The sequence below is a fragment of the Tamandua tetradactyla genome, chromosome 2 (assembly GCF_023851605.1).
Source record: "Tamandua tetradactyla isolate mTamTet1 chromosome 2, mTamTet1.pri, whole genome shotgun sequence".
NCBI lineage: Eukaryota > Metazoa > Chordata > Mammalia > Pilosa > Myrmecophagidae > Tamandua > Tamandua tetradactyla.
In genome coordinates this window covers 22,018,719-22,026,693 of record NC_135328.1, presented here as the reverse complement: position 1 = coordinate 22,026,693, position 7,975 = coordinate 22,018,719, and the positions used below count along the sequence as shown (strand labels likewise).

Sequence of the window (7,975 nt, the reverse complement as noted above, 5' to 3'; positions counted from 1 at the left end):
CATTTAAAGATACACAAATTGTCCCTGATAAGTTGTAAAAGAAAAATAATGTTGTAAAAAGTTGCGCCTTTTTAAAAAAGAAATTATATAAATATATACCTTTTGAACAAAGAAATGATATATAACATACATGTAATAGAAAACAATTCCAGAAATGTATACATGTCAATGTGGACAGTGGTTATAACTGTGTAATGATGTTATGGTTATTTTATTGTCTTTTTTTGTATGCATTTTCAGTAGTGAACCATGGAAGAAAAAAGTTTTTAAAAAAGGATGTGGTCAAAACTTCTCTTTTTATGAAGTTGCAAAGCCAATAAAAATTTGAAACAAACTATGTTATGACCTACACATGCAGAAGAAAGCGTGGGTGTGTTTGCCAGAATTTGAATGGGTATCTGTAAATAATGTGTCACTTTATAAATCCTTTGAAATTGAAGAAGTTTAAAATCTCAAACTTTGAGCCTTGGCTCAGTGCACAGTTTCTGCATTTCTAAATGTTACTTTAGTGTTAGACTGGAGTGGTTTATTCTGAACTATGTCTGGATTTCTCCTAGTTTTTGGAAGGAATACCCCATTCAAAGCCTGGAATCACAAGTACCAGCATAAACATGCATCCAATGTTTAAATGCACAGATGAACTTAGTTAATTTAGCCAGTGAAGTTGACTTTTTTTTTAATGATATGTAAGTCAATTGGAGCTAAATTGTTTCTAATTCCATTTTAATGTTTCTAGTAAAATTTAGACTACCAATAAATTTAAGGCAGTATAATTATAATAAGCTAAGATTACAAGGAAATTTTATTTTACATAAAATACATATTTATGACCACTTAATGATCAAGGTGTAGATTTCTAATGAATAAAATAAATAAATATATACCACCCTGTAGAGCTTCTTTTGTTTTAAGAAATTCAGTGGTGCATCAGGAACCTAACTTTTTTGGATTTTTTACAGGTATAATTTGTCAATTGAAAAATCAAAAAGAAGGATAAGCATTTAAGTTAGGCATTACTTGGGATACAATTTAGACCACATGAAATTTTAATTGGAAGACTTCCTTTGCTTTAGAATTCACTTGCAATGCGATATTCCAAATATAGGATTTATAACTGGTTATTATTTTTTTCCTTCTGCTTTCAGAGGTGATATATATGGTTAATGGTTCTCTTTGACAATTTGTGATGATAATCACCATGGATTTTTAAACTGGGAAAAGAAGAGTGGTACTGTTTTACTAATTAATACATTATATATTGTAAATTGGAAAAAAGGGGGAGTCAGGCAGTGTCAAACCAATGAGGTTAATCTATGATGAGAACAGGATAAAATGGTTATTTTTTTAATTAAAGTGATTGTTTGGAAAAGCATTTAAGTGGACATTGGTAGGAAGTGGTGTAATATGGACAAGGAATACTCAGGTTTTGGAATGACAGAGACCTATACTAAAATTTCAGCTTTACCATTTATTATGTATATTCTTGAGCAGAGAACTTAACCAGTTTGATTCTTGTTGTCTTCATCTGTACAAAGGATGATAATACCTACTTTAGGAGTAGTAAGCATAAGTTTACTTTCCAGGAACCTATAACCTCCAGATGATTCCTAGGCCAGATAAGCTCTGAAACCTAGAGCTTCTCCAAGAACATCAACTAGTTCCATCTTCCTATCCTATAGTATCAATATGAAAAAGTTATAATGGGCATAGCCCTAATATTTCTAAAGATTGGAAGAAGGTTCAAAGGAGAAGGAGGTGTTGTAACAGAGAAGATAGGATTTAACAGATAAGTATGGCTAGAAGGAAAAGCCTGATATTATGGAACTGAAACCCACACCGAACTTTGAAATCTGTTCTATAACTACTTGTTAAAATGTACTTTGAAATTTATTGTTTTTCCTATATATGTTATATTTCACAATAAAAAAACATTAAATTTTTTTAAAGGAAACAAAACTTTAAAGTGCCCACTAGAGAATATTAAATAAGTATGAACCAAAAAATTGTTAGTTATCCACTTTACCCATTTCATATGGACAAGTAGGGCATCAGCAGTTATTCGTCTGTGTGCATCTATGGAATCAGAATTAAGGATTATGTCCCTGTAACATCCAACTGACATTATTACAAAATTAAAATTAATTCCTTAATAAAAGTATGTGACAATTTGGTACAACTCATAGATTGTTTCTGCCCATGATGTTACATGTGTTGGCCAGGCATCTCAAGAGCTATTGATAGCTTTATTTCAATAATTAATTTTTTATGTTTTCATTGCTTTGTGATAGTATTCTAAAATAATTTCAACAATACTGATTTCAATAGCTATCATCAAACACTTGAAACTGCACCTTCCCTATTTGATTCTCTATTTTGATTCTTCCCTCAGGTGGCTAGCTATTTCTTGAAGTATTTTTAGTTTTGCAGAAAGGCAGTGTGGGTGATACTTTTTTAAAAATCTGCATAACTGAGAGTGATGGCTGCTTGTTTTCGATAATTAATGCTTTGACTGAACATAGACGTCATCTGTCATAACTTTTTCCTGTGTAGATTCTATTCAAACTTCTGACATAGAATACTGTGGAGGAGATATCAGAGGCTAAATTTTGTCCATTGTAAGGCATTTTTCCCTTACAAAACGCTTATGATATTCTTCATTTATAGTTTCCATTTTAAAATGGGACACGAATTAATCTAGAGGTTGTTCTCTTTTCATTTAGCATTAAGTACTTTGTGAGACCTTTTGAGCTCAAGTCTTTCTTTACCTAAGGAAAATATTCTTCCCTTACATCTCTATTGTTTCTGGCCCATTTGTTTTGAACTCTTCTTCATGAACTAATTACTGTGTATTAGAACTCCTTTAGCAGACCTCCATGTAATCATTTCAATTATCTTATTTATTTTTCTTTCTTTGTCCTTTTCTTCCATAACTGAAAGAGTATCTTGCATCATTTTCTTCAATATTGATTTGATATTTCAAACTGACCTTAACTGCTTCTAATGTAAATTTTAATACTATTTGCTTTTTAGTCTGACTATAAACTTTTTTATCTCAGCCAGTTTCCTTTCATTTGTCTCTCAGTCAGTACTATTTTATGTCTGGCTCTTGTTTCCTTTCATCATATATCATTTTTCTGGTTTCATAAAGTTTATCTTAGTTCATAAAAATCAAGAGAAAAAGAAAAACTTAATACCTAATGTTAGGCATTTATTGTTTTCAAAAGTTTTAAAAGTATATTTTCCTCTGCATTTGTAGCATTTTGTTATTTATATTTCATACTGCACAATCCTTTCATCGTCAATATTCTGTTAGTATTGTGTTTGTTTTCTTGTTAGTTTGTTCACTCTTCTTTGAATGACCAGAGTTGTGTAAGGCTCTGTGTGTACATAGGTGGGGACCAATTTCTTGGACTCCCTCACCATCACTTCCTTTGCTGTTAGACTCTTCCTCTATTATCTTCAGATGAATACTAAGAGAGTGCTATGCATATGTATGAAAAGCTCAGACTGGGCAGATTTGGAAACAAAATAGTGTCGAGTGTAGTTCACAAAGGAGAATTTCATATCGTCCACTGGGCTTCTACCAAGTTGAATCAACTTTCTTTTCCTAAATTCCTTTTTGCCCCAGCATCAACTATGGTTGATGCAAACTACGGTTGTTCCCATAGTTGTTCTTAATGAGGTTATGTTCATAAACACTATTTTTAAAACATGAAATATACTAAAATAATAGTATGGATGAATTATTTGAACACATAAACCCTCATAATAATATCACTATCCCATAAATTATTTTATTCTTGCATGTTGTCTTCCAAACCTTGAATGAACTTTTTACAAATTCTGCATAGTAAACAAAATAAATAAGCAAACATGGTATTTTCCTGAAAGCAAACATATTAGGAAAAAAATTAGGTTTCTGCTTTGACCAACATTACCTCTGTAAGACAGCTGGGACCTAGGGGGTGCCGTCTCCCTTCAGAATGTAATTCTCCTTTCTGTCCAGGGGAGCAAGGCAGATCAGTGGATCATGGCCAAGTCACTTCAACATTGTTTAAACTGTGTTCCATCTAGTTTTGAAGCACTATAGAAACTATTCAGTTTTTCATTTGCTCTTATTGTTGGAATGTGAATAGATAGATATATGAGAAGCAGCAGAAAACCCACACTTACAAAATGTCACCTTGAATTCTTTTGTAAAAATAATTTAATGGCATCAGAGACAAGCTAATGTTATATGTTTACACTGAGTGATTGACATCAACAATGAGAGAAAAGTAAGTGTGAACCAAAGCCATGTCATCCAAAACAAGGAATGAAGCACTTACGTATTTAATTGCGTAAGTAGTAGAGTGCATGATGGGATTTTCCATTCAAAGCCAATTACATGGGAAGGTCTCATCCATACCTCCTAGATCAAAAAGAAACTTGCCCAAATAAAGCCTTGGAACAGTATGATACTGATGTGACAATGTAAATACGGAAATGGGAACTGGTAATATAAATTAGAAAAATGTAATCGTTAAAATTGTTGAAATTTACATCAAATATTCCACCCTTTGAATTAAAACTCCAATGGTCCCAAAGAAGGCAAGAACTTTTTGGAATCCAACTTAATGATTTCTACTACATTTTGAGACTTAGACACTGTACCCATTAAATGTACAGGAACCATATTCAAGTAATGTCTTACTTTCTCCTTATATGGACCATTACCTCTTTGTAGAAGAGTCACAAAAAATTCCAGACTGCAGAGCTACAGGAACTAGAAATATATAGTTGAAGGTGAATACATTTTGGAAGTGTTTAGTTCAGTGGACAATCACCATAAATTTGTGTAGAGATAGGAAGTGCACTAAAGATTATGTAATATTTAGTTCACTTCACTCTTCACTTTTCATAGAAGAATCTATAAAATGCATCAGATTCTCTAAAATAGCTTTAAAAAGCATTCTTAATAAACTAAGAATCAATATTAAAGCCCATATCAGGCACGAGTTTTCTATTTTGTTTTTTGCATGCCATTATATAGGATAATTGGAATGTCTTAGTCCCCCTTTTGTATCTTCTTGAGATTTAATAACTTTCCTGATTTGAATAAAAAACAATATATATTCCAATTATGAAAAATGAAGAAATAAAGTTGAGAATAGCCTGAGATGAAGGCACAAATGAAAAAGGAAGCAACAGAAAGATATCAATATTTTAATATCAGATTTAAAAGGTACAGTGGTGGAGATACTGTGTAAGAGGGGGAGAAGTCATATAAAAATTGAGAAGATAAAAAAATCAAATAAATAAGACAAGGTGTATGTGTGAGTGCATGCATACCCATGGAAATTCAATCTGAAAATTATATGTTTTGTCAAGAAAGAAGCCAAAACAATGGTGTTGATGGTTTGTTAAATTGCTGGAATGCAATATACCAGAAACGGTTTGGCTTTTCAATGGGAATTTATTAAATTACAAGTTACAATTCTATGGCCATGGAAATGCCAAAATTGAAGCATCAATAAAAGAATGCCTTCACTGAAGAAAGGCTTATGGTCTCTGGGTTTCCTCTGTCTCATAGAAAGGCATCTGATGGTCCTTTGCTCCTGGGTTCCATTGGTTTTAGGTTCCATATCTTTGCTTCTTCTCTGGAGACACATCTCTGAGCTCTCTGTGTCTTGTGCATCTTCTCTTAGTGTTTCCAGGGCATTTCTCTCCCTCTCTGCATCCTTCACTTGGTTTCATCTCTCTGTTCTCTGTGCTTTTACTGTCTTTTAGTCTCTCACAAAGGAGTCCAATAAAGGATAAAAATCCACCTTGAAATGGATGGGTCACATCACAATGGAAAAAACCGAAGCAAAAATTCCCACCCCCAATAGGTCTGCACCCACAGGGATGGGTTGAAAAAACATAGGGTGCTCACTATGGCAGCACATGTACTAAAATTGGAATGACACAGAGAAGATTAGCATGGCCCCTGTACGAGGATGACATGCAAATTTGTGAAGCATTCCATATTTGTAAGCACTGTAAAGGAATTGTTTCAAGGTAACTGTCACTTTTTAGGGGTTGAAAAAATTCTTTTTGCTATAGACAGAAAAAGAATTAGATTAAAAACCTGTTGGTTACCTATTGTTATTTACTTTAAAATGCTTTCCTTTTAAAGATGTTGCTAAAGGCAAATATAACTGCTACTTGTTTTAATAACAAGAGGCTTTAATCTTGATTAACTCAGTGAGGATGTATGAAAAGGCTAAGATTATGAATAAGGTCAGGAAAGTAAAAATTTATATACTCAACAAAAAACATATCCATGCATTTCAAACCTGTATTTTTGTAAAGGAGGTCAGTGAATTTCAAGAATTATATAAACTTTTCCATTAAAATTTAGGAAGCTGCACTGCCCTCACCCCTAAGTGGGACATGATTCCAGGGGTGTAAATCTCCCTGGCAACATGGGACCTGACTCCCAGGATGAGCCAGGACCCAGCATCATGGGCTTGAGAATGCCTTCTTGGCCAAAAAGAGAGAAAAGAAGAGAGAAATGAGACAAAATAAAGCCTTAGTGGCTGAGAGATTTCAAACAGAATAGAGAGGTTACCCTGGAGATTATTCTTATGCATTATTTAGATATCCTTTTTCAGTTCATGGTATATTGGAGTGGCTGGAGGGAAGTACCTGAAAGTGTTGAACTGTGTTCCAGTAGCCTTGATTCTTGAAGAAAACTGTATAGCCATACAGTTTTTACAATGTAACTGTGTGATTGTGAAAACTTAGCATCTGATGCTCCTTTTATCTGGGGTATGAACAGATGAGTTAAAAAAAAAAAAAGGATAAAAATAAATAAATAATAGGGTGAGATAAAGAGTAAAAACTGGGTAGATTGAAATACTGTGGGTCAATGAGAGGGAGGGGTAAGGAGTATTGGATGTATGAGTTTTTTTTATTATTTCTTTTTCTGAAGTGATGCAAATGTTCTAAAAATGATCATGGTGAAGAATACACAACTATTTGACCCATTGATTGAATAATATAATTGGGCTGTATGTGTATGTGTATTTCTCAATAAAAATATTTTTTAAAAAGAGCAAAAAAAAAATTAGGGAGCTGAATAATACCATCCAGAATAATGAATAGTGTGTTTATGAACACATATTTCTTGCTATATTGCTATAATAAAGCCATGTTCTACCCTCATCAATATTTTATACCATATTGCCCTGTCCACCCAGTTGCTGCCTAAAATAATTAGATCTGACCAAATTCTCCTAAAATAAAGAAACAGGAGTATTTTTGTTTGCATGCTAACTATGGAATTAGTCTGTATTTTAAATATGCTGATTATTTTGCCTGTGTAAGAGGAAAAAACACAGGCTTTTCTGGGGTACATAACAGATTCAAACCAGCAGTGTTCTAGCTTACTAGCTGCTGGAATGTAATATACCAGAAACAGAATGGCTTTTAAAAAGGGGAATTTAATTGGTTGCTAGTTTACAGTTCTAAGGTCGAGAAAATGTCCCAATTAAAACAAGTCTATAGAAATGTCCAATCTAAGGCATCCAAGGAAAGATACCTTGGTTCAAGAAGGCCGATGAAGTTCAGGGTTTCTCTTCAGCTGGAAGGGCACATGGTGAGCACAGTGTCATCTGCTAGCTTTCTCTCCTGTCTTCCAGTTTCATGAATCTCCCCAGGAAGCGTTTTCCTTCTTCATCTCCAAAGGTCACTGGCTCGTGGACTCTGCTTTGTGGTGCTGCAGCATTCTCTGCACTCTCCAAATCTCTTTCTCCAAAATATTTCTTCTTTTATAGGACTCCAAAAACTTCTCAAGACCCACCCAAACGGATGGAGACATGTCGTCACCTAATCCAGTTTAAAAACCACTTGATTAAATCACATATCCAGGGATATGATCTGATTACAGTTTCGAACATATTGAATAGGGATTTTCTACCTTTATAAAATGGGATTTTGATTAAAACATGGC

General features: G+C 33.5%; 1 non-coding gene across 1 annotated transcript; it reads left to right on the top strand.

Annotated features, from left to right (window-relative positions):
• Positions 1-5,906: 5,906 nt before the first annotated feature.
• LOC143675185 (U6 spliceosomal RNA) lies at positions 5,907-6,013 on the top strand. Its single transcript, XR_013171429.1, has one exon. It is a non-coding gene; the product is annotated as a U6 spliceosomal RNA (small nuclear RNA).
• Positions 6,014-7,975: the final 1,962 nt, after the last annotated feature.